Genomic DNA, 27,875 nt, shown 5'->3' on the forward strand with positions numbered 1-27,875 from the left:
GTGACTGGAAACCGTGGGATTTTCTCTTTAGGAACCCTTCGGATTAAAACCCGTTGTGTCAGGCAATCCCCCGCCCGCACACTACGTGTGTGTGCTGCGTGAGTGTGTGTGCTCAGGGTGGGGGCCAGGGGGGAGTCGCAGCGCTTGCGGAGTTGATCTGCGGCCGTGGAACCACACGTAGACATGGCCTTAAAATCCAGTCCCTCACATCTGGACCTATTTAATTGTGTGTTGAAACACTTTCAGGAATGTCAGACCCCCTTTTGTGTATTGCTCCTGAGAACATTCAGTCCTTGCTTTCACATCACTCCATTCATAAAGCATTGTTCAGCCTTTAATATTGACCTCCATAAAACACAGTACTAACTCTTGCAAAATGCCAACCTTGTAAAATATGCTCAGGTGCGTTATTGTGCACTTGCTACCACTCAAAGGGTCTACAGTATTTCTTATGTTATGTTAAACATAAATACAGTTGTATCATTTTAATGGTACCCTATTATATATGAACACTATTATATGCAATGTTGTATGCTGTAATGGTTAGCGCACTGGAATATCAATTTAAATGTCACCGGTTCGAACGCCATTGAAACAATGGCAGTTAAAACAATAAATAAATCCACCCCACACCACAGTTTGTCGATTAACATGTCACGTGTCATGATTTCAAGGCGTCTGGTCAGTTTGAAAGGGTAGACGAAACACCTTCTTGGAGGGGCTCTTTAGAGCTCCTTCTAATGGATACTATTTTGGCACCCATGTAAGCAAGACATTCCACGGTTTCCAATCGCACCTTTATCGTATTCTGTAAATGTCGTGCAGACACTATACTCTGGAGACGAATGCAGTACAACCAATCTGTGCCATGAACGCGTGCTTATAGATTGCCTTGCCAAATCCTGGCACGTTGCCACAACTGATTGCTCATTGTATCTTTCTATATTAATATTTCGGTTCAATGCAATGTTGTATATATAGGCCTTTTTCCAAAATTGATATTAAGAATAATTATTCCAATATTTTTTAAAAATAATTGATTGGGGCGAGCATGGGACATGAAAAGGGGAGGCACACACCCCCCCCCCCCACGAGCAGATGCCTTTCACACCGACCAAGCCGGAGATAAGCCATAAAAGTTAATTAAAAAAACAGGCGTTGCCAGCTTCCAGGGGGGCGAAACCGAACAGACAAATATTTTTTTAGGTTATTTTACTTAACGGAAAAGTCCTAAAGCTTAGCTAAAAGAATGAGTCGACATCATAGTCTACACACACTCACCCAGTGAAGGAACCAGACTGCAGTCACATTGGTGGCATTGAGTTATTAATTACCTTATTTTACTCTCATTCACCTCACATATTGTTTCTTGTTGTATCTTGCTATCTACAGTGAGGGAAAAAAAGTATTTGATCCCCTGCTAATTTTGTACGTTTGCCCACTGACAAAGAAATGATCAGTCTATAATTTTAATGATAGGTTTATTGAACAGTGAGAGACAGAATAACAACAACAAAAATCCAGAAAAACGCATGTCAAAAATGTTATAAATTGATTTGCATTTTAATGAGGGAAATAAGTATTTGACCCCTCTGCAAAACATGACTTAGTACTTGGTGGTGAAACCCTTGTTGGCAATCACAGAGGTCAGACGTTACTTGTAGTTGGCCACCAGGTTTGCACACATTTCAGGAGCGATTTTGTCCCACTCCTCTTTGCAGATCTTCTCCAAGTCATTAAGGTTTCGAGGCTGACGTTTGGAAACTCGAACCTTCAGCTCCCTCCACAGATTTTCTATGGGATTAAGGTCTGGAGACTGGCTAGGCCACTCCAGGACCTTAATGTGCTTCTTCTTGAGCCACTCCTTTGTTGCCTTGACCGTGTGTTTTGGGTCATTGTCATGCTGGAATACCCATCCACGACCCATTTTCAATGCCCTGGCTGAGGGAAGGAGGTTCTCACCCAAGATGTGATGGTACATAGCCCTGTCCATCGTCCCTTTGATGCGGTGAAGTTGTCCTGTCCCCTTAGCAGAAAAACACCCCCAAAGCATAATGTTTCCACCTCCATGTTTGACGGTGGGGATGGTGTTCTTGGGGTCATAGGCAGCATTCCTCCTCCTCCAAACACGGCGAGTTGAGTTGATGCCAAAGAGCTCAATTTTGGTCTCATCTGACCACAACACTTTCACCCAGTTGTCCTCTGAATCATTCAGATGTTCATTGGCAAACTTCAGACGGGCATGTAAATGTGCTTTCTTGAGCAGGGGGACCTTGCGGGTGCTGCAGGATTTTAGTCCTTCTCGGCGTAGTGTGTTACCAACTGTTTTCTTGGTGACTATGGTCCCAGCTGCCTTGAGATCATTGACAAGATCCTCTGATTCCTCACCGTTCTCATGATCATTGCAACTCCACGAGGTGAGATCGTCCATGGAGCCCCAAGCAGAGGGAGATTGAAAGTTCTTTTGTGTTTCTTCCATTTGCAAATAATCGCACCAACTGTTGTCACCTTCTCACCAAGCTGCTTGGCGATGGTCTTGTAGCTCATTCCAGCCTTGTGTAGGTCTACAATCTTGTCCCTGACATCCTTGGAGAGCTCTTTGGTCTTGGCCATGGTGGAGAGTTTGGAATCTGATCGATTGATTGCTTCTGTGAACAAGTGTCTTTTATACAGGTAACAAGCTGAGATTAGGAGCACTCCCTTTAAGTGTGCTCCTATAGTTAGTCAGTGGTAATGTAGGGGCCTGGTCCATCCAGGGTCTATTGTTGAGAAACATGTTATCTAAGACAATGTTCTGATGCTGTGGTGTTCAATCCTTGTTGGTGTTTCTGGGTTATAACAGATGCTGTATCTGTGCTGTGTTCTCACCAGTTTTACCTCGTTAAAATCAATAAATGACGTTTGGAGTCGGATGTTCACCCTGGCTCTGAGGGTTTATTGGACGCGAGGTTATCTACTCAGCTAGCGGTGCAACGCAGCGCACAGCGAGGCCGAGACAGTATCGCTGAAAGTTTTATTCTACAATTATCCTGATGTTTTGAGTCGCTTGCAAAGTCAAGGATCGTGATACGTTGTATTGTACTAAGCTTTCACAGTTGTTTAAAAGGGTGTGGATACAATTTACAAGTTTTGAGAGTGAGTCCCAGCTCCCACGAGCAGCTGCAGCCCGAATTGAACTGACGAGCAACGTCAAGCAATCAACCTCGAGAAAGGGCGGAAAGCGCCAAGCGTCGACCAAGCCAGCATCACAGAGAACCAGCTGCATGTGCAGTTGTGCACCGCCAGAGAACACAGAGCAGGAGAGAGCACGCAGCAGCGCCACCAAGCGCCACCGAGCAAGGGTGTCAGCTGCCAGCGGACAAGCGACCAGCGTTGTGCCGACTAAGCTCATCCAGCAGGGGAAAGAGCCTGACCAGCCGCCCGTGAGGAAGAGGAGAGCGTAGGAGAGAGCATGTGCCCCCAGCGCCACCGAGCAAGGGTGCCTGCCACCAGCGAACGAACTGCGAGCGCATCGTTCATCGCCAGAGAGCACGGAGCAGGAGAGAGCGCGTGCCCCCAGCGCCACCGAGCAAGCGTGTCAGCTTGCCAGTGGATGAGCGGCAAGAGCGATCGAGCATCTTCAAGGACCGTGCCGACGCAGCTTATCCAGCAGTGGAAGGAGCCTGCAGCTACAGCAGCAGCAGCTCCATCTGACGCCCCGTGCATCAAAGAGCAAAAAGCCGTTTGAATGACACGCCCACACTCACTACCAACGCCTCGCCCGGCGTCTGCCTGACGCAAAGAATTGATCAAGAAGACCAAACCACACACACATTAACATACCCGGACCAATAATAAGGATCAAGGAAACAAACCACCACACACACATGAAACACATACCCGGACCAATAACAAGAAGACTAATAATAAGAATGCGTCAACTAATAGCTGATAATGAAGAAGTATTTTAGTCGTTATTTTTATTTTTAATTGCATACATTTTACCAATGAATTAATCGATGAAAACTCAACGTTTAGAAACCTACGTTACGAATCTACACACTCACAGGGAGAATATTGTGTTGAAATCTTTCTTTTGATCACAGAATTTTGCCCTAGAATTTATTGAAGCCTTAGCCAATTGATAAGCATCTGCTGAAGCAGGCACACTGCCGCACACCATTGTTCCAAGACAATTCGTTCAATGCATAATCTTACCGATGAATTCATTGACGCATACTTTGCCTTCGGGATATGTTTCTTTATTGCCATTCGTATGAATATCGTCGCATGCATGTTTAAGGACTTTTTTCTATCGCCATATATGCTCGCGTTACTCCGATGAATTAATCGATTGTTCTGATTACCCAGTTTGACAACGTAAACATTTTTAAATGTACGGATCAATGAGGAGAACATCTCCAGGAGTACTGTTAACAATTCCAAGCATAAGAGTTCGCATATTAGAGTGTTATGTTTTTGTTTAGAAATTAAAATTGCTTAACACAGAAGAGTCTGAGTGGTGCCTTCCTAAGTTCATGCATAATAATATTAATTATAAAAACTGTATCCTGCGGTGAGATTTGAAATTGGAAACCTGACATAAACACACTAAGATATAATCAGTAAATGTTTAAGCGAGAATCATTGTATTATTCCGATTGATAATACAATCCTAGACAACGAAGCCAAGCTTAATTTAGCATAATTACATCACACTTGCATAACTTCATACAACTCATATTATCCCGATTGATAATACAACCCTAGCCAACGAATCTAAGCCTAATAATCATAACGGCATGCATTAGCAGAATCGCATGCATTTGCATAACTTAATACGATTATACCTCCCAATTAGCATAATCTGTGCGCATAATTACCTAAATTAGCATATATTCGGATAGTTACGTGTTTTGCCATTTTCATTTAATTTGTATTATTTGTATTAATTTTTCAAGACCTGACATATACAACAGCAACTAATTCGACTAAACTGTGAATTTATATTTATTTTTTTCTCAATACCTGACAAATCAGTAATTGATGAACATTCCTCATTTTCTAAACTTTTTTAGCAAAACCAGGCTATATTCTTCGAGATAGAGAGGGTCACTGGAAAAGTTTTCCTATTATTGACCATCAGATGGAGCCACAACACAAGACATCAACAGGCGAAAACAACTGCAGCTCACTATATAATTTATGCGTGTATTTTGTTCATGGGAAACTAAGTCGAATTATCAGAAATAAATTCCTTTGTTAAAATACATTTCACACATTCAAATGTGAGTTCCAGCTCATTTGACCCAATATGATGTGTAATTAAGTGCTCACAACATATTGCCGAGTGTAAGAGACACCATATTGTGGCTTGTATAATACCAGTTTTTTCCCCCCACTGATGAATTGTGCTCCATTGGACATTGATTTTTCTCAAACCGCAAGTGCTGGATATAGGTATGTTTCATCTGGCTGCTATCTCTGTTCACATCTGGCCGAGAGCACAGATTGCGATAAAAATGTAGATACCCATAGTCGTTGGTTCTTTCGGTAAAGTCACGTAGATAGAAAAATAAAACAAATACAGTGAATAAAAATAAAATAACAAAAAAAAGACAAATGTAGACTGTAGCCTGGTTGTTAAGCTTGGTGAGCGTATTGGCAGTCTATAATGTAGACTGTAGCAATGGTTATTAAACTGAGTGAGCGTACTGGCACTCTATAATGTAGACTGTAACCTGGTTCTTAACCTCGGTGAGTGTACTGGCAGTCTATAATGTAGACTGTAGCCTGGTTTTTAAGCTTGGTGAGCGTATTGGCAGTCTATAATGTAGACTGTAGCAATGGTTATTAAGCTGGGTGAGTGTACTGGCAGTCTATAATGTAGACTGTAGCCTGGTTTTTAACCTCGGTGTGCGTACGGGCAGTCTATAATGTAAACTGTAGCCTGGTTCTTAACCTCGGTAAGTGTACTGGCAGTCTATAATGTAGACTGTAGCCTGGTTTTTAAGCTTGGTCAGCGTATTGGCAGTCTATAATGTAGACTGTAGCAATGGTTATTAAACTGAGTGAGCGTACTGGCAGTCTGTACTGTAGACTGTAGCCTGGTTCTTATCCTGAGTGAACGTAGTGGCAGTCTATAATGTAGACCAAGAATAAGTCTACATTATAGACTGTAGCCTGGTTCTTAACCTGAGTGAGCGTACTGGCAGTCTATAATGTAGACCAAGAATACGTCTACAATTTCACAAATACGTTAGATTGTATTTCCGAAGAGACTTATGTTTGGAAACCAGTGATATTCATTTATTTTCCCATAAATGTTTATTTTCCCCCTATTTAAAGCATGCAGCCATTATGTTCATATAGCAGCAACAAATCCCTCAATGCATGTTTATGCATGAATAGCTAGTCGATGAATTAAAAGTGTATTTTAAATATACGTATAAATTGCCCAATCGACAATGGAGTTTGAATATCTGGTTTAGAGTACTATTCCTAGAGGAAATTAAAATTGCATTATTACAAACAGCGAGGACAATGCATATTTGAATCGTATAACATATACCTGGGATGTCCGATTATTTAAGAAATCGATTACTCCACCGATTATCGGTCTCATTGCGTTAGTATTTGGATACCCTGAAAATAACTGGAAAAAGTCACACCTCTGTTCCCACGTGTCCCGCTCGATGGGAAGTGGTGGGCAGAGCTTAGTGAAGTCACCAGCATCATGAGCTGCACAACACTGGGCTTGTAGAGTATTTTCTGCCTTTGTGTGGAAAGATCTCAGGATGGCCTGAGTTATCGACCGCAGCACTAGTCGATTTAGCTGAATTAATCGACAAATTGTTCATTTGTAGTACTGTATTATGTCAAAATTGCATAACACTTTGTAGCATATGTTGTAATAAATTACTAGATGAATTAGAGACATGGCCGAGCATTATTAATTCATTATGTGTCTACTTTTTATATCTCAATTGGTTATTGCCTTTTCTTCGGGCATTCTTAATATGTGAAACAAACTGGGACAACAAATTAATTTTTTTCAAAATAGAATATGAAGCAACAATGTTTATTTCCCATTGAAACAAAATGTTACACTTTAAATAGTGAAGAAATAATTTGTATGTACTGTATTTGTACAAATATAAAACTTTCTAAATTTTTAGTGCCCTGCAGTATCAACGAATCAAAGCATCTGCCCCCTTTTTTAGTGTGGAAATTCTACAATGCGACCCAAAAAGCTATGGCGGCTCAGGCCGTGTTCCTCCGTTATGCATGCAGAGTACAGACCTCTGACAGCACACATGGTTCGTGCGTGAAGCGAGCCTAAAAGTAAAATCCTTGAGCAGGAATTTAAAAGTTACTGTGCTTCACATTCTTTGTAATTTTGTGTCTGCTGGGAAATAGCTTTGGACATCCGCATTGCAATTAGGGGAAGACAGAGCCAGGCCACACTGGGATATTGCCTTGGAAATAAAGCAGTGTTCAATTGCAGCACATTCTCATCCATCACACTCGGTGGCTTCACCTTTCTCTGTGAATGTTAATGTGGTCGCTTGAGATACGTTGGAGGCCCATTCCCCATCACATCACTGTAGGAATCACAAGATTTGTACAAACCACGGAAGACCGCTATTGTACGCTGAATAAAGCCTAACGTATTTGGCAAGACTCCGACACAAGGAACCAATAACCATGATGTTAAACAGCTCATGTTATCCAACATTTGCAAAAGACTAAATATATCAAGAAAAACTATTAACACAATGTGTGGCATTTTTGCAAATCCACAATGTGGAAATTATACACGTGCATAATTTGTTATTTCTAAAACGCTTCTGCCGTGATGTTATTACGTGACGTGTATGTATACACTGTGTCTTGTCTTTGTGAAAGGTATTCACGGAGTGGAATGCATACTATCACATTCGAAAAGTTAGTTAAAAGTGATTTCCTGCTCAAATAAAAGTGGTATTCATCCCCTGTCTATTCAATGCCCCAAGTCATTGGTGTAAAATCCACATTCCAATGGCCTGGATTCATTCAGCTACTGGGAAACCACGTATATTTAGACTGAATAACATGAATATACAATTGCAGACATTTTCACCATTGATGGTATGAAACTAAACAGGAATCATAAACTTACCTTGACCTCCATTGACCACAGAATAGACTTTAACTGGTCCATTTGAATCAAAGATTTGTATGTATGGATTCACTACCAAGGGTAGCATTATTCACTACCATGGTTAACAGGGCAAGGCCGGCTATAATGTCAGAAAAACAGTAAAAAAACACTTTTCTTGGAGGTAGCTGAGCCTAGGAGGGTGGTGGTCTGTGACTTTTATAACATTGCAAGACTCCCAGGAGCTTTGCTATAACCGCCGATAGCCATCTCAATGGGGTGCACGTGTGTCTGCCACTGGCTTGCTGACTCTGCCAGTCACAACTCCATTACCCTATTCCTGCTGCTAAGTAAACAGCTGCCCTAATGCACCCCAACCCTGCCACCTCTGTCCTGCTAGAAACCATTGCAATGCCTCTAGCTCACAGAGGCCTATTTCATAGTGAAGTAGTAAAGTATAACATGTATCTTGTAAAATGAATACCATTGCAAGAGAGTATGTGCCAATCCAATATCACAATAGGCTAGTAAAATAATAGATTTATTTAGCAATCTACTACGGTAAATAAACTATTAAAGAACTTAACAAATAAGGTTGCAAAAGTGGGCTAAAAAAACTAAAGTCATGTACAAGTGTAGTGAGCGACTTCCGAGACACGTCGATAAGAAGGCTCTTGTTTATTAAGAGCACATGGGGCGATACATTTTGTAACGCAGCTACACATAGGCGATCCTAATACATAGCCCATCTCCGGCATACGTTATGCTTAGCTGTCCGACTAGCATAGCGATGGCGAGGGAGAGGGTCTTGCAGAAGATCAGCCACGTGGTCAGAGACGAAGAGATGACGACGAGCAGCAATGCAACCAGGACCCAGGACCTGCAACAGCACCCAAAGCTCTGGTTCGGTCCCCCTTATATGCGACCCGGCATGGCCAAGCCCCGCCTCTGGCCATGCCCCCTTCCAGAACATTCGAGCAGGTTCCCGTATCCTCTGGACTAATTCCACCTTTCACTTTCACCCTAGATACGCCCCCCTTATAATAAGGCATTATGCAATACCCCCAAAACCGCAATTACCCCTTCAGACCGACAGGTGTCACCCTGTCATTACACAAGTAAAAAAAAAGGTAATTGTTGTAGGGACACAGCTGAAATATATAGAGAAATATGTATATGTACAGCAATTGTTGAATGCAGGTCAAGATTAAAATGATGAAATCATATAGGAGAGATGCCAGGGTGTAGTGCTTTTGGGAAACTGAATTTTAATTATAAAAGCAACATACCATTGTGCCAGAACAGGAAAGGGTTCAATCTGTTTTTGTTAACTGCCATGGCATGAATCAGAATAATAGACACTGGCAAATAACATTTACACTGACAGACAGAGAGAAACTCAAAGGTCATAGAACAAGCAAATTCTAGACGTAAAAATAACTCTTAAAAGTTGGACTTAGGCAGAAGATGGTCTACAGTCCAATATGGTGATCAAAATCAGAATCTGGAGGAATTCGATGAGCTATTCACATTCACATATATACAGTAAGGGCAGGTCAGCAAGTTACAAAGGAGAGAACATGTCCAAGAGGATGGCCACCGTGGAGATGGAGCAATTGAATCAGCTCATGTGAGAGTAAAATAGTTTATAGTAACGTGGGATCATGAGAGATGGCGAAGTCATAGAGAGGCCTTCACCAAGTTGTGGATAGATCATGGCTGGCAATGCAAAACCTGATCTCATCCATTTATGAGAAGGTATAGGTTGTGTAGAGAGCACTTGCCAAGTGGTTTGTTAATTGTCTCTATTTGCAATACTGCAGTCACATCATGGAGGGAAAACCCTCGCTGACGTCTGGATTCCCATGGGATTGCTCCAAATAAGAGTGGCTGTGTGGCGATAGAGATTGGTCAGATTGAGCTGATGGCTGTTCAGGCTTCAGGAAGGTAGGGGGAGAAGGGGGTAATGCATTCCATGACAGTTCGCAGAAACAGTTCAGGGGCCCGAATACAGAAAATGCTCCTAAAATCCGGCAGGCTGCGATTGTTGTAGGGCTCTGAAATTCATGAAGGCAAAACGTAAGATCACAAATTTAGGGGCGTGGCAGCAGTTGCTAGGGATTACATAATTACTAACACTACACCAGCCAATCATGTTGCATGGCAAAGACAACCCCGTGCAAAATGCCCAACATGAGGTTGCTCATGAAACATAGATGTCTATTTGGTTCTTTCGGTAAAGTCACGTAGAAATAAAATAAAATAAATAATAGAATATGACGTTTCGATTGCAACACAAGCAACTCTCATCAGGTATGAATGAGTGAGAAAACAAACCTAGCAAACTTAGAAATGTAATGCAATTTCCACACAACTCACACAACCAGGTAAAGTGTTAACTGTTGTGTTCACCGACTCTCTGTGTTGCATTGCATTACATTTCTAAGTTTACTAGGTTTGTTTTCTCAAACTTCCAATTTCTCTCCCCCTGCCGCTCTCTAAATTTTACCAGGTTTGTCAAGTTCCATTTTCTCTCCACCGGCCGCTAAATTTTACCAGGTTTGTCAAGCTTGATTTGAAGCTTTTGTGACTGCCGGAATCCATACTCTTTGGTTCCTTCGGTAAAGTCACGTAGGTAGGTCCAATTTCTCTCCTCTGGCCGCTCTTATTGACATGCTAATTTCTTTGCCCCCCCCTTTCTCTCTATATATAATGCCTCGTCACAGAGTCGTTGTTTCTCTGTGTGTCTCTGTGTGTCTCTCTCTCTGCTTGTGTGTATCTCCCCCATGTGTGTGTGTCTCTCTTTCTCTCTGTATCTCTCTCTATGTCAGGGGCGGTTTCTTCATTAGGGCGATTGGGCGACGCACCACCAATGCCATTCAACCACAGAGTTACGCTAGCCGTTACTGTGCCTCTGGATATAGTCCAATCAGCGTCATGTCACGTTCTGTGGATTACTGCCTCTTTTTTGGCGATTTCACTCTGGCTGAGAATCGCCCAGAGTGTTCCCATAGACTTACATTCAAAGATGTTTTTTTTCGAACGGCGAGTGCTCCAATGCATTCTTTATGGCTTCCGGGAGGGCTCGCACTAACGTGCTTACGTCATCACACGTAAGCACGTTTCAGTCAACAATATTATTTGTCGCCACCTAGTGGAATCTTTAATTAAAGAAACTGAGTGGATTGTAATAATAGTGAGTATAGAAATAAACAAGATGTACTGTGAGAGTCACTTTATTTTTCATTAATATTAAAGAAGTGAAGTTGCCTTTACATGCTTAAGCTGTTAATTTATCCATTGCATGGGTGGACCTTATCCTTATCAATCATCCAGACATTTGCCCCCCCTGAGAGATTTTGCAGGAGCCGCCACTGCTCTATGTGTGTTTGTCTCTCTCTCTCTCTCTGTCTTTCTCTGTGTATGTGTCTCTCTCCGTGTCTGTGTTTGTTTTTCTCTCACACTTAATTTCAATTTCGATTTAAAGCTTTCGTGACTGCAGGGATTCATGTTCTTGGTTCTTTCAGTAAAGTCACGTAGAAGGAAAATAATAAAATAATACAAATAAAAGATAATAGAATAATATAATTCTCACGACGTTTCGGCCACAACGCAAGCAGCCGTCCTCAGGTGAAGAAGTTTCTTCTACGTAACTTTACCGAAAGAATCAAGAAGACTTAATTTCAAAGTTAGCAATCTTCGGAAGAACGTAATCAACCAGGTAAAGTGTTAACTGTTGTGTTAGCCGACTCTCTGTGTTGCATTGCATTACACTTCTAAGTTTACTAGGTTTGTTTTCTCATTCATTCATACCTGATGACGGTTGCTTGCGTTGCAATCGAAACGTCGTATTCTATTATTTATTTTAATTTATTTCTTCGTGACTTTACCTAAAGAACCGAAGAGTAATTCCTGCCGTCACGAAAGCTTCAAATCAAGTTTAAACATAGATGTCGTGACATCATCGCTCTCGAAGCTTTAGCTGTTCTGTGGCTGAGCAACGTATATTTATCTTATGAATGTATATCATATTCATTATTAATAATTGATATTTTATTATCGATTCCAACAATTATGCTATGTTATTATCTAACTTATTCTTTAGGTCTTTCGGTAAAGTCACGAGATCGGTTCAAAGAAAATAACAAATAACTACGACGTTTCCATTGCAAAACAGGCGCCCCCTCTTCCTCATGACGAACGCTTGTGTTACAATCGAAACGACAGTTTTTGTTATTTTCTTTGAACCTATCTACGTGACTTTACCAAAAGACCCAAAGAATACGAATTCCTGCAGTCACGAAAGCTTTAAATCAAGATTTATTATCTAACTTTACAATGATTATTTGTCCTAACTACCCTGATGAAATAAAAATGATGGCAGTCTTAGTATAAGGAATATTTAGATTTATGTAAATCGTTCTGTACGCTTCCTTGATTTTCACCCCAAAGCTCAGCGGGCTAAAATGCCTTGGGGGAGGCTTCTAGGAAGAGGATAGGAAAAAAACAACGACCGTATGAGAAATCACAGAATATGGCCTCATACCCAACTACAGGAATCATATGCAAGCCAGCTCCACAGAATTATACATGCCAGTGAACCGCGTCACGAGGTATACAGTACTTTATAATTATTATAAAGACTGAGATATTTTATTTTCAATGTTAAGCAAATCATTAAATCACGCAAACTTAAAAATGAACATATGGTGAATGCCATTTAGAAAATTGTATGAGACGTAACATTTTTAAAAAGATATTTGGCTAAAAATAAAGAATAAATTACCAAGCCGTATGATATGATCACTATGTTTCTTAATAGAATGCAAAGAAGAACATGCTGGTATTTAAAAAAATTCATTCATTAAATACTAGGCTGATTGATTGCCTCATTGACAGCTTTGGTGTCAGACAATGTTCCTATGCAGATGACACCCTAACTCTTCACCTCCGTCGAGGTCACTAATTCCTCTGGACTGCAGAGGCTCGGGCAGCGGATTGCTGTCCTGCAGCAGTGGTCCTGGGCCCGCAATCTATCCTTGAATGCTTATAACTCCGAAGCCATCCTGATCAGCAACAGACAGCGTCTCACCACGTCCACGCTCCCTTCTAGCATATTAATCATCGGCCCCACCATTAATTTTACAACTACATCAGGTTAATCAGTGTCACTCGCAACTGCAACTTATCTTTCGACAGCTACACCAACCACAATCATATTTTGCAACTATCACCTTAGGGCCCTCCAGTTTAGTCCACTCTCCACTGAAATCGCCAACGCCCTCGCTTGCAGCATTGCCAAGGTCTCGCCTCAACCATTGCAACCCCATCCTTGTTCAATGTTCATGAAGTAACCTCAAGAGACTCAAAAAGTTGAAAATCCATCTCATCCACGTCATCCGGCACCTATCATCCACCGACCTCAAACTCCCTCCAATTGCTTCCCATCACCAGCAGGGTCAGATACAATATATCCTGCCAGTGCAACCATGCCTTTACTTTCGATCGTTCCACAATATCTTTCTTCACTCCTTTCACCCTGCACTGCAGCTTATGGTAGAACTCTCGTAAATGCAACTTACAACTTCCTCTACATGTAAAGGACCAGGACCATCACTGCAGGCGTCGTTTCTCTATGACAGCTCCTGCCTTCTGGAATGACATCCCACTGCCCATTTGCAGCATTCAATCTACACCTATACCTACTGTAGGGCTTGAGTATAGCGCGCCACGCATCCCCCGCCTCTGTTGCTATGCAAGCAAGCACAGTACAGTGGGGTGATGTGAGGTAATGGTTGTTGTTGTGACTTTAGGCGAAGTGGGTCGTTAAGGGTTGAAACAGGTGTCAGGGTAGCCGGGAGAACACAGGCCAGTGATTGGCTGGAAAGGTAATTGGACATTAGCTGGCGTTGCTCCGGTGGCGAAAACAAGGCCACGTGACACGGGGGGCCAGGGGGCGAGCGATAAGCGGGGGGTAGAGATAATTAGGGAGATTAATTGGTGTGGGGATATAAGCCAGAGCGCAACGGAGAGAAGGGAGTCCTGTACGAGTCGGTGTCATGGATGGAGCTGCAGTAACGGTGCCCGGAGAGTCGCAGAGCAAGTGATAGTAGAGTAAAGCATAGAGACAGTGTTAGTAGAGTAAAGCACGGAGAGACAGTGGTAGTGAGGACGCAGTGAGCAACCAGGGTAGCCATGCATCGGAAGGATGCAGAGTAGGAGAAACCGTAGAGACGACAAGCATAGCGATAGTGAGGTAGAGGGCACGGAGAGACGCAGAGCGGTGGTGCAGCAGAGAAACGCGGAGCGGAGCGAGGCCGCGCCGAGATGCGGAGCGGTGGCGCGGCGAAGGTGGACTCTAAGAAGAAAATAAAGAGGAGAGAAAGACAACCCTTGTACGAGTCCTACAACTGGTGTCAGAAGTGATAACGGACCTGCACCGAGATGTCCAAGAAAGTCATGAAGAAAAAAAACTTACCGGCAGCCTTGTCGGCGGAGAGCAGCGATGCGGACGTGATACCTCCATCAGGAGCGGAGGCCCCCGCATCGCCGGAGGACGTGACGGAGCAAGCACCACCGCACGACGAGGAGGAGCCGAGCCCGCCGCATGTGTGGAGAGCTGCGATGGCGGCGTGAGAGGCCTGGATGGCGGTGCTGGCGCAAGAATTTGAGTGCTGCGGTCGATGCGGGAAGCGCCGACGGGATTGGATCCGCAGCCGCACGACCTCGTTACATCTGCGGGGGCTGACGGCGCGGCTGGATCTCCCGAGGCGCCAGGTGCGCCGCTGGACGAGGAGGAGGAACCAGAGTCGCTGGCCTCGAGCACGCCACGTCGGCTGCACGTGGAACGCTTCGAGGTCCCGGTCGGCGACTGGACGGCGTTTACACGACGATTTCGTGCAGCGTATGAGTCGCTTGGGTGGACGGAGGCTCAAGCGCTACGGGCGCTGCCAACGGCTTTGGACGACGACGCGTTGGCGACGTTCTACAGTCTCCCTCGAAGGGTTCGCTTTTCCTTGCCAGAGATATTTGCGGCGATGCAGAAGATTTACGAACCTCGCTCGGTCGCCAAGCGCAAGTTTCAATTGAGGCGACGGGTGGAAGGAGAATCTCCCCTCGCGTATCACAGTGCGCTGTTGACTCTTGGCCAAGCGGCTTACCCGGCAATGGACGAAGCGGCCCTTGATTCTTTGGCCCAGGAGAAGCTGTTGCAGATGGCGAAGGAGCTACAAGTCGTCCTCCCACTTCCCAGCGACAACGACGACGACGGGTCATCCTTGCAGCTTGCCAGGAACATCCAGGTCAACCAGGATCTTTGCGACGAGCCGTCGGCGGGGCCATCTCGGCCCCTGGTGGTGGGCGTTGGATCAGACGGTGGTCTACCGGAGGGAGAGCTGACGCCACTGTCGGCAGCGGCCGCACGACCACCGTTGAGCCTACACCGCCGCTCGGATTCGGGCGGACGTGGCGGTCCGTCACGCTGCTACGAGTGCAGGCGGCGAGGACACTTTGCGCGGGACTGCTGGAGACGGAGACGCGTCTTCCCACGTTCATCGGGACCCTACAATCAGGGATTCTACCCAGCGCAGGATTACCAGGCGAGTCGCGACACGTGCAATACACGGCCGTATTCTACACCTCACCCATCCACGTCGATACATAATGTTGATCTCCCTTCGTATGATGCTCAAGGTAATGCGGTATGGGGTGCGTTGGCTCATCGTGTTTTGGGAGCTGCGCCGGGTTCGTCGGATGTGATGGCGTTTGTTCAAGGGATTCAAATTCGGGTTATTGTTGACACGGGGGCATCCGCGATGCTTATTTATTTGCACACCTTCCGATTGCTCCCTGCTTCGGCCCATGTTTTGGAACCGGTGGAGGGCCCGTGTATAGCGGCAAATGGGGGTAGTTTGGGAATTATGGGTCATACACTAGCAACAATACAGGTCGGGGAGGTGTGTGTAATGGGGTACATTTTGGTTTCGTCTGTTCTGGCTGTGCCGTGTTTATTGGGCACGGATTTTTTGCAAAAGATGCCGATTAAGATTTCTATTGAAAAGGGACAGTGGGAATTGCCGTCAGGGAAGTGCATAAAATTTTTGGGTACTCCATCTAAATTTGCTCGTGTCAACGCTGTGGTCCAGGCGGTGGTTAGCCGCACGGTGCGCGTTCCGCCTGCGACGCAGATGCTTGTCCCGTTGAAATTGAAAAAGGGGCTGTCAGTAGGTAACTTTGAGGAGGGTATATTATTGAAACCTTCAAATGCCGTGTCACGAATGCCCTCTTTGGTAGGGGCTTTTATGATGGTGCCAGCGATGGCCGAACCGTTTATTCAGATTGTAAACACGGGGCACGAGCCGGTCGTTATTCAGGAAGGGATCACGCTGGCACACGCGTCAGTCGAACGAGGTTCAGAAAGCCATGTGTGTTTGGCAGCGGGGGGGGGGGGGGGGGGGGGGTAACATGCTGCCGCGACCGGAGGAGGAACCGAGCTGGTTTCGCGAATTGTATGAAGGTAATGACGATTTGACACCCGAGCAGCGGACGCGGTTAAGGGAGTTGCTTTGGGAATTTAGGGATGTGTTTAGTTCGGGGAAGTTTGACGTCGGTCGTACGACCTTGTTTGGACATCACATTGACACTAGAGATGCGGCCCCTGTTCGATTGAACCCTCACCGGGTGAGCCCGCTGGAGAAGGATTGCATTCGGAGGACGGTTGACGAGATGTTGCAACAGGATATCGTATCCCCTTCATCCAGCCCATGGGGAGCCCCGATCGTGTTGGTAAAAAAAAGGGACGGCTCTCTGCGATTTTGTGTAGATTACCGGAAATTGAATAAAGTTTCTGTGGTGGATGCTTATCTGCTTCCGCACATTGACGACTCATTGGACGCATTGTCCGGCGCTAAATTTTTTTCTACATTAGACCTCTTATCGGACTTTTGGCAATTGCCCTTAGACGAGGCATCTAAACCGAAGACGGCTTTTCGCACGCCGCAAGGATTGTTTCACTTTAATGTATTGCCAATTGGGCTGCACTCCGCACCAGCCACTTTTCAACGACTGATGGAGCTGGTGTTGACGGGATTTCAGTAGGAGTCGTGTTTGATTTACCTGGACGACGTCATTGTGTTCAGTAAGGATTTCGAGGGACATTTGCAGCGGCTGCGAGCTGTGTTTGGCAGGGTAAGGGGCGCCAATTTGAAGTTTAAACCCCAAAAGTGTCATCTGTTGCGAACTTCCGTTAAATATCTTGGTCATGTGGTCAGCGAAGCGGGGGTCACAACGGATCTGGAGAAAACTAGTTGTGTTCGTGCGTGGCCAGTGCCTAAAACGGTGTCGGAAGTATGCAGCTTCGTGGGCTTTGCGTCATATTATCGGCGATTTGTTAACAATTTTGCTACGATTGCGAGGCCACTGCACACGCTGACTGCTAAGGGTAAAAAGATTTTATGGGGTGATGAGGAGCAGTGTTCATTTGAAACGCTCCGGGATGCTTTGGCGGACGCACCGCCACTCGGGTATCCAAATTTTGCGGAAATATTTATGTTGGACGCGGATGCCAGTGACACGGGCATCGGAGCTGTGTTGTCGCAAACGATTAACGGTGTTGAAAGGGTCGTCGCGTATGGCAGCCGGGTACTGTCCCCAGCGGAACAAAGGTATTGCGTAACACGCAGGGAATTATTGGCGATTGTTCATTTTGTGCAGTCGTATCGACCATACTTGTACGGGCGACAGTTTTTGGTCCGCACCGACCACGCGGCATTGCAGTACTCCTTGCGGATTGATCAACCCTCGGGCCAAATGGCCCGCTGGCTTGAGGTCCTGCAGGGATACTCATTTACGGTCCAGCACAGGAAGGGTACGCGTCACGTTAACGCGGATGCTCTGTCCCGGTTGCCTCAGGCATCGGGCTAGTGTCGGTGCTCCGAGGGATTGCCGCGTTGTGGGCCGCCGCTGCAGAGCGAGCCGAGAATGGCCGCGGCAGCTAATTCAAACCGGGTTGACGAGACACCGGATACTGAGCCTGGGTTGTTGGGTTTGTCACGGGGGCGTTGGGTGCGGTTGAAAATAGAGGATCTGTCACTTACCAGGATGAGGCTACGGGCCTCTCGCTCCAAACAGTCGGATGATTGGCCTTTTCTCCGACTCATTGACGACCTCCTGGTCAGATGGGATGTCGTCTTACAGAAATTTTGTATAGTGGTGCCACTGTGTTTACGAGGGAAACTCATTTCCGACACGCACGCGCGGTTGATGCACTTGGGGGAGAAGAAAACCGCTTTGACTTTAAGAAATGATTTCTATTGGCCGGGGTTGCAAAATGACGTTCATTTGTACGTTAAAGCTTGTCACGAGTGCGCACGGCGGAAGGCGCCAGCCCAGCCATATCGGGTACCATTGCAATCGATATGTGTTTCACGGGTTAACGAAATTGTGGCCCTTGATATTTTGGGACCATTCCCCGTTACCCCGCGAGGTCACAAATACTTGCTCGTGGGGGTCGAATACTTAACTCGGTGGCCTATGGCATGGCCGTTAGTGGATCAATCAGCGGGATCAATTGTGGAGGCCTTTCTGCAGGGTTACGTTTTCGATAAAGGGGCCCCGGAGCACCTGCTTACAGACCAGGGGAAACAAATTTTGTCCCGCCTTTTGAAGAAGATGTGTGACACATTGGGTACGAGAAAAATCCGGACATCTCCATACCACCCGCAAACCGACGGGATGGTCGAGCGTCTTCATCGAACATTGACATCTATGTTGTGCCAGCAGGTTAATTCGGCTCAGACGGATTGGGATTTACATGTCCCGGCGGCTTTGGCCGCTTATAGATTGGCCCCACATGCTTCTACAGAATATTCGCCCTTTGATCTGATGTATGGGCGTGAACCAGAAGCCCCGGCCTTGGTCAGGCTGGGTGTGAAATCTAAGAGCAAGTCGCCAGTGGTGGCTGTCCCCATGCGCGAGTCATTGGATCGGTTGAACGAGGCCTCGCTGCGGAATACGGAACGAAGGCAGGCAGCTAATGAGCGTCTGCATGGGGGGCAGCCTCCATGGGAACCATGGCGAGTGGGGGACAAGGCTTGGTTACATTGTCCGATGGTGCCGGTGGGCACATCACTAAAGTTCCACCAGCTCTGGCAGGGGCCCGTTGAGATTGTGGAAGTTCGCCGGGATCAAAGTGTAAGGATTCGCTACGGTCGACGGTTGTGGCACATTCACCCGTCACGGTTGAAAAGATATGTTGTGCCATATGATGCGTCATCTCCAATCCCGGAACGGCCTGTATTGGATGTGTCCGACGAGTGTCCTGGGGGGCGATGGGAAGATGCACCTCAGCGGTTTACCCCCTGTGTGCCTGCAGGAACACCATCTTTGAAGCGACGGACACACAAGGCCGTGGGTGGCTCTCGTCGAGAGATGGACAAGGGGATGGAGATGGACACACGGTTCGGGCAGAACGCTGCCCTGTGGCCACGGACGGGGATGCCCTAGCCCCTGTTCCATTGAGTCGGGGAGACGGACCGGCCGCGGGAACACGTTCACGACGATTAACTTTTACTTAAATTCCTGGGACTCGGGGTTGTATATATATTGTGCATCTGTTGAACTTTTCGTGTACTGTGGGTTTCGCGTTTTGCGTTGTTTTAGCTGGGACGGCTAGTTTTTTTCACGGGGGGGGGGGGGGTGATGTAGGGCTTGAGTATAGCGCGCCACGCATCCCCCTGCCTCTGTTGCTTTGCAAGCAAGCACAGTACAGTGGGGTGATGTGAGGTAATGGTTGTTGTTGTGACTTTAGGCGAAGTGGGTCGTTAAGGGTTGAAACAGGTGTCAGGGTAGCCGGGAGGACACAGGCCAGTGATTGGCTGGAAAGGTAATTGGGCATTAGCTGGCGTCGCTCCGGCGGCGAAAACAAGGCCACGTGACACGGGGGGCCAGGGGGCGAGCGATAAGCGGGGGGTAGAGATAATTAGGGAGATTAATTGGTGTGGGGATATAAGCCAGAGCGCAACGGAGAGAAGGGAGTCCTGTACGAGTCGGCGTCGTGGATGGAGCTGCAGAAACGGTGCCCAGAGAGTTGCAGAGCAAGTGATAGTAGAATAAAGCATAGAGACAGTGTTAGTAGAGTAAAGCACGGAGAGACAGTGGTAGCGAGGACGCAGTGAGCAACCAGGGTAGCCATGCATCGGAAGGATGCAGAGTAGGAGAAACCGTAGAGACGACAAGCATAGCGATAGTGAAGTAGAGGGCACGGAGAGACGCGGAGCGGTGGCGCAGCAGAGAGACGCGGAGCGGAGTGAGGCTGCGCCGAGACACGGAGTGGTGGCGCGGCGAAGGTGGACTCTAAGAGGAAAATAAAGAGGAGAGAAAGACAACCCTTGTACGAGTCCTACACTACTATAATCACCCAATAATGTCTGTTCTTAACGCTCGTGACGTCACTCCACATCGACCAGCCCCCCTAATTAATATTCATGAGCAGGTGACGTCCTCCAAATGGACAACCCCCCCACCCCTCCTTATTAATAATCATGAGCAGGTGACGTGACGCCACATCGAACAGCCCCCCTCATTAATAATCATTATCAGGTGACGTCCTCCAAATAGACACCTCTCCATTCATAATAATGAGCGGCTGACGTCACTCCACATGGGGGGCCGAGGCGCCTCCTCCCTCCTTCTCGGCGTCAACTTACAACCCTCACTACAAAGGCAGAACCCTCACGTCACGCGATCTCCGTAACGCAATTGAGACATCAAAGTAAAAAGGATGTCTTGATGAACACGGATTCTATCCTTAAAATTAACTAGTTCTGTGTCACCGTGCCCTTACAAATTGCACATGCATTAATGCAATGAATATCACGTCGCGGTCTGCTTTTTGCTTGAAAATTTCAGATTTACTGCAATACACCCATTCTTGGACGGGCAAAAGAGTAGTGTTTAAGAGGCGCTTAAAGGCCACACCTCTATAGCCAGGCTTTATACTTACACTGAGTTTGGCTCCGTGCCTCAGAATTAGGGTTATTTATGTCTGTGGAATATGGTGTATGTTACAAATGTCATTATTATCATTAATTAAAAATGCCACTGGCCAAATCATTTAGAATACACCAGATATCATCATATCTCAGAAGCTAAGTATAATTGAGCCTGGAGGATAATTATACAAGTTACCACCATGCACAATGGGTGTTATAGGGTTGTGAGGCACGTATTGGTCAGCATATGGCAATGCAGCAAATTCCAGTCTATGTCTATGCTTCCACATCTACGCTGTCTGCCATTCCCAACCTGCACTGACGACATAAGCCCCATGACCCGTAAAAATGTGGGGAGGCTCTGATTCAGCAGTGAATTGATAAAAGGCCGTACATGTAATAAAATAATAACAGGTTTTTGAATACTGTTAGTGAGAGGAGAAGAGGTTTTACTTTTCAGCTGAGTCACCTCCAGGCCTTGATATTTCCTGAAAAATAACAAGTTGGCAGTAATCTCAAGAATCTTTCTCTCGAATCAATCATATAAACTGTTTAGTAATCCAGAATAATTTTTTTTTTACATGCATGATTCAATTAGTGCATCATGAGAAAAAGATTCTGATAATCAACGAATTAAATCATCATTACATGCATACTATTTAATTGTTATAAAATTGCCGCTTCAAAGAACTTACAAAATAACAGACGACTTAACCAAAATAACAAGAGTTTTTTTTAATATGGTAACAGAGGGGAAAGAAAAATCTCAAGCTATCAGATTAGACTTCAGAAATTATGGCTGAAGGGTTTCCATAAACCTGTAGGGTTTCAATGATCTAATCCCAATATAATTATGACCCAAAATTGTCGTGACATTTTCTAAAAGTACGGAAGGGATAAATAATTACAATCCATTAAACACATGACTCAAAATAATTATTTGTGTCATGGAAAATATTAATATTATATAGATAAGTAGACAAAAGGTCTCCTTCATATTTCTGTCTCTCCACATGGACAAAAAAATACATGTGTAGACAGATAACTGCAGGAGATATTTTTCTATTTGTTTTATTAGGATATAAGTGTGTATTTCAACATATAAGACTTGGATGCAATTGGAAACATTTTTCATCAATGAATAAAAGTTCAACATTGAGTCAAGCATTGATTAGTCCATTAAAAAAATATCCACTCAATCGTGCAGCTATTGCTGTCCCAACTATCCCTATCACTTTACATGCTCTGCAAGAGATACAGTGAGGAAAAAAAGTATTTGATCCCCTGCTGATTTTGTACGTTTGCCCACTGAAAAAGAAATGATCAGTCTATAATTTTAATGGTAGGTTTATTTGAACAGTAAGAGACAGAATTACAACAGCAAAATCCAGAAAAACGCATGTCAAAATTGTTATAAATTGATTTGCATTTTAATGAGGGAAATAAGTATTTGAACCCCTCTCAATCAGAAAGATTTATGTCTCCCAGGTGTCTTTTATACAGGTAACGAGCTGAGAATAGGAGCACACTTTTTAAGGGGATCAAATATTTTTTTCCCTCATTGTAGCAGCAGCCTGTTTCCAAAGGTACATATGAAGATAAAAAATTCATATATATGTTAACTGGATTTGCATTTGTGGTGCTAACCCAGTTTTAAAAAATGTGGGATTATAGCGATTTCACCGCCAAGATGTTTTATTTTACCTTTTCGGTTGGCTGGCCTGCAACAATGCAGTGCTCATTTCCTACCCCCCGTCTCCCCCCACAAGTCTTCTTCAAGCTCTAGTTGCTCGATGAACGTGCTGCCAAACCAGCAAGGCCTCGGTGAGGATGTTCAGTACTGACCTCTGCACTAATTGGCATTCGGAACACTCCTCAGTTAATCTGATATGCTAATTCGTAAAATAAATATTTTATCACAATGATCTGCCATTGGGAAGTACGAGAAATGTTGTTGCGTAGAATTCACGCCACATTCTACCTGATGCATGATGCTGCCGAGCTGCAGGATGCCTGAATTGAGCCAATTACTTTTAATTGTTCAGTTCAGCTTGAGCCAGAAACATGCGCGGTGTCAGTTCATGCAAAGTATCATTTACTCATCTTAAATACATTATAATACTGTTCCAAAATACCGATGTTACGTGAAAGAATGCAGGTAGGATAAAATGCGATACCATGCTTGTGCTCGTTTTCTTGCATCAAATGTAGTGTGATGTGAACAATTTGATGAATATCGCTATGCTATATGTATTTGTGTAATCGTGCGGATAGAAATTAATTAACAGTTTTAAAAAAGTTATATGTGGTCCATTTGAGGGATCACAGACTATTAAGAGCCTGTCCACACTGCCAAATTCAATAATAACCTCCTTACATGTTAGGCTTAGCTACTGGTGTAGATGCTCCAATATCACTTTGGAGAGTTCCTTGGTGATAAATGAAATATATATTTGCTTCGTAATAATAACAGTACCTGCAGCAACAATGCATATGATACCAACTTCATACAAAGTTTATTCATACATTCATGCAATCATTCACGCGCCGAAAATGTACTTGCACACTGATGTACATACATATATGCAGTGTAGGTGTAATGGGTTCCGGAGACACTTGTAGAGGTAACTTCTTTATTACAACACAACACTCCAACAGTCCTGATACTCTGTTACAGCCTAGGTACACAGCCTAGGTACACAGCCTAGATACTCTACTCTGGCTACGCTCTGGAACTCGCCCTCACAAGGTCGTAGAGTCGGGAGTTCCAGAGTCCCACCACTCGCTCTCACAACATCCCAGGGTCTTCAGATGGCTGGTCGTGGGTCTTGGGTCTTGAGTTACAACTGGCCCTGATCGTCCAGGGAGCTCTCCTTTTATGCCTGGTCCAACGAGGGGTGGGGCCGTGTGCGCCACCAGACATCCCACAGAGCACACACAGCCCCCCCCCCCCCCCGTTGGCGGCGCCCAGGGGATTAAGCGCCTGGGAACTCAACGCCTGGCGCCCAGAGGCTTAAGCGTCTGGACCCCCTGGGAACCCAGCGCCTGGCGCCCAGAGGCTTAAGCGTCTGGACTCGCCTGGGAACCCAGAGCCCCCAGCAGCCCCTCCCTTCTTATGTCACTACATTACCCCCCTCTATGTAGCCTCCAGCCGTCCCGGCTGTCAATAATTAGAAAGTTTAAATTAACGAAAGGGAGAGAGAGAAAAAAAAAATACGCGAGCCTCAACAGGAAAAGAAAAGAGAACAAGAAAGCAACCATAAATACCATAACCAACCTGTACAACTCTACACTATATACAAGCATCAATCAACAAAAAGGTGAAGCAATGACACCTGAACAAACAACCCGCGGCACACCTAGCCCTCCTCGGGATCCGCATAGAAAACGGGGAATTAACAACAACAAATATACAGATTCCGACGCATTGGATGCACAACCACCGCATGGATGGCAGGGATCCACACCACCCTGCCACCCTCCCATCCGTCAGGTGGTGAGAAGGCGAAGACCAACATGTCTAGCACCCCTCTACACACACTTATCAGGACGTCTGTCTACGTCCCGGGTCGAGAAGTCGTACTTCAGGGCCGACCCATGTACTGGGCAAAGAAGTCGCACTTCAGGGCTGCTCCAGTATCTACATTTTTAAAATATATATATAAAATTTACATGACACAAACAAAATAAATCTGCCTGCTCGTGTCCATAAATGGTGGCCGCACGCGCGAACCGCATCTCCAAGGCATCCCGTGCTTGCATCCCAGCAGCCCTCAATGAGGACCACCACCGACATTACATGTCAACTGTTAGCACCCCCCGCCTTTCCAACGTGGCGCCTCCATCCTAAAACTGCGCACGTCGGCCATATCGGGGGGGAATTTCCGTGTTACCACCCCACTGCCTTTCTGACGCGGCATCACAACCAGTAGTACGCGTCGGCCATATCGGGGGGCTTCAACCCAGTCTCTCTCCAAGACTCGCATCGCAGCATATAGCTGTACCGACCGAGCTGAGACCCAATCTCTCTCCAAGACTCGCATCGCAGCATATAGCTGTACCGACCGATCTGAGAACCAACCTCTCTCCAAGACTCGCATCGCAGCATATAGCTGTACCGACCGAGCTGAGACCCAATCTCTCTCCAAGACTCGCATCGCAGCATATAGCTGTACCGACTGATCTGAGAACCAACCTCTCTCCAAGACTCGCATCGCAGCATATAGCTGTACCGACCGATCTGAGACCCAATCTCTCTCCAAGACTCGCATCGCAGCATATAGCTGTACCGACCGATCTGAGACGACCCATCGTTCACTCCCTGCACAACATGCACCCTAACAACTGAGGGATACAGTCCCAACGTAACGGGACAACTACACCTGAACACCACGAATCTCCAGCCCACTGTTTCAACGCGCCTCGGAGTGTTTCAATCTCTGGGCCGTCAGGGCGAGCCTACTGCTCCAGACGCACCACGGAGGGTCTCAACCTCCGGGCCGTCAGGTCAAGCCGTCAGCTACTCCATGACGGGACCACACTCTCCGAGCCATGTGAGCGCACAGCCCACTAGGCTAGACATGCCACGGAGTGTTTCAATCTCCGGGCTGTCAGGTCAAGCCGTCAGCCATAGCATGACGGGACCACACTCTCCGAGCCATGTGAGCACACAGCCCACTAGGCTAGACATGCCACGGAGTGTCTCTATCTCCGGGCTGTCAGGTCAAGCCGTCAGCCATAGCATGACGGGACCACAACTCTCGTGTTAGAGACGCAACACCCGCTGGCCCATCCTGGTCAGGATCTGCACCCCAAGATATTTGAGAGCCAGCCTGACAATTCCAAATCCTTGGCAGTATGTCATCATCTCAAGATAAATGCCCCATACAGTATATACATCGTTAACAATGACAGCACAAGCTATACATTAACAATCACGAACAAAGCTCAATACAAACCATACATTGTTAACAATCACAAGCAAAGTTTCGCACACACATTGACAACACTCACGAGCGAAGCTCCACACAGTTTACCCAACAACAATCACGACTCCCCGATGACAACGAAGAGAATGTCAACAAAAAAATCATTAATCCGGAGCGTGTAAATGTACGAAGTGTCAGGGGCCTGGTCTCCCGACCTCCAACCTTTGGCCAGAGCAGCAGAGGCGGCGACCTGCGTGTCGGTCGATGTGCTGGCCCCGGCGCTGGTTACAGTAAGAATGGCGCCCTCACTGTCCGATCGCAGCGCTGATGACGCGGTATGCTAGGTTGCAAACAGCTGTCACCCGGCGGTGAGGGACGCAGCGCTGATGACGCGGCATCTCCGGGTTGGCCCACGCTGGGCCAGGAAGTGACGTCGCTCCCAGCGGTCACTGCTCCTCCGGTGGAAGTGATGTCATTCCCGGAAGTATCCCTCACATCCGTGGGGGGAACGCCGGTGGCGGGAATGGCGGCGGCGTCCACCATGTTTGTGGCGGCGGCGGCGGCGGCGGGCTCGGGCGAGCGCCGCGCCTCCTCTGTCCCTCTCCCCATCGTCCGCGAGCACCGCATCTCGCCCAGGAGGGAGGCGGTGGCGCAGAGCAGCTCTGCGAGGCGAAGCAGCGCCTCCTCCATCCCTGCTCCCGACGCTGGAGAGGGGACGGTCGGCGGAGCAGACAGCTGCTCAGCCGGCAGTGCGGCGTTGTTGTCGGCCGGCGGTGCAGCGTCGCTGTCGGCCGGCGTTGGCCGCCCCATCGCTGCTTGTTCCTCGACATCGCCGTCAGGACTGAAGGTACGTGGCTTACTTCTTGTCTCCATTGACACTTCTGACGCCAAATGTAATGGGTTCCGGAGACACTTGTAGAGGTAACTTCTTTATTACAACACAACACTCCAACAGTCCTGATACTCTGTTACAGCCTAGGTACACAGCCTAGGTACACAGCCTAGATACTCTACTCTGGCTACGCTCTGGAACTCGCCCTCACAAGGTCGTAGAGTCAGGAGTTCCAGAGTCCCACCACTCGCTCTCACAACATCCCAGGGTCTTCAGATGGCTGGTCGTGGGTCTTTGGTCTTGAGTTACAACTGGCCCTGATCGTCCAGGGAGCTCTCCTTTTATGCCTGGTCCAACGAGGGGTGGGGCCGTGTGCGCCACCAGACATCCCACAGAGCACACACAGCCCCCCCACCGTTGGCGGCGCCCAGGGGATTAAGCGCCTGGGAACTCAATGCCTGGCGCCCAGAGGCTTAAGCGTCTGGACCCCCTGGGAACCCAGCGCCTGGCGCCCAGAGGCTTAAGCGTCTGGACTCGCCTGGGAACCCAGAGCCCCCAGCAGCCCCTCCCTTCTTATGTCACTACATAGGTATACAAGCAGATAATAACAAATACACAAAAAAAATTGTCAAGGAAAGCACACACCATACCTTGCAAGTGTAATGGGTTCCGGAGACACTTTGCAAAGGCAAATTCTTTATTACAACACACCACTCCAACAGTACTAGTACAGTTTAGCGACACAGCCTACTTCTAGCGTCCCTTGGGGAGGCTACCTTACCAGACCCAGTCAAGGTGCAGGTCTCGACTCTGGATTCCTCGGACCTCGCCCTTACAAGGGCGAAGGGCCGGGAGTCCCAGAGTCCCACCACTGGCCTGCACAGCGCACCGGCCCTTACAAGAACAACGGGGCGAGGAGTCCAGGGTCCTAAGCTGGCTGGTCTTGGTTCTTCAGCTGCGACTGGTCCCGATCAGCTGGGGAGGTGCCCTTTTATCCCCCTTGCCCA

Source organism: Lampetra planeri, chromosome 1, assembly GCF_965212315.1.
Source record: "Lampetra planeri chromosome 1, kcLamPlan1.2.h2, whole genome shotgun sequence".
In the NCBI taxonomy this organism is placed as follows: domain Eukaryota; kingdom Metazoa; phylum Chordata; class Hyperoartia; order Petromyzontiformes; family Petromyzontidae; genus Lampetra; species Lampetra planeri.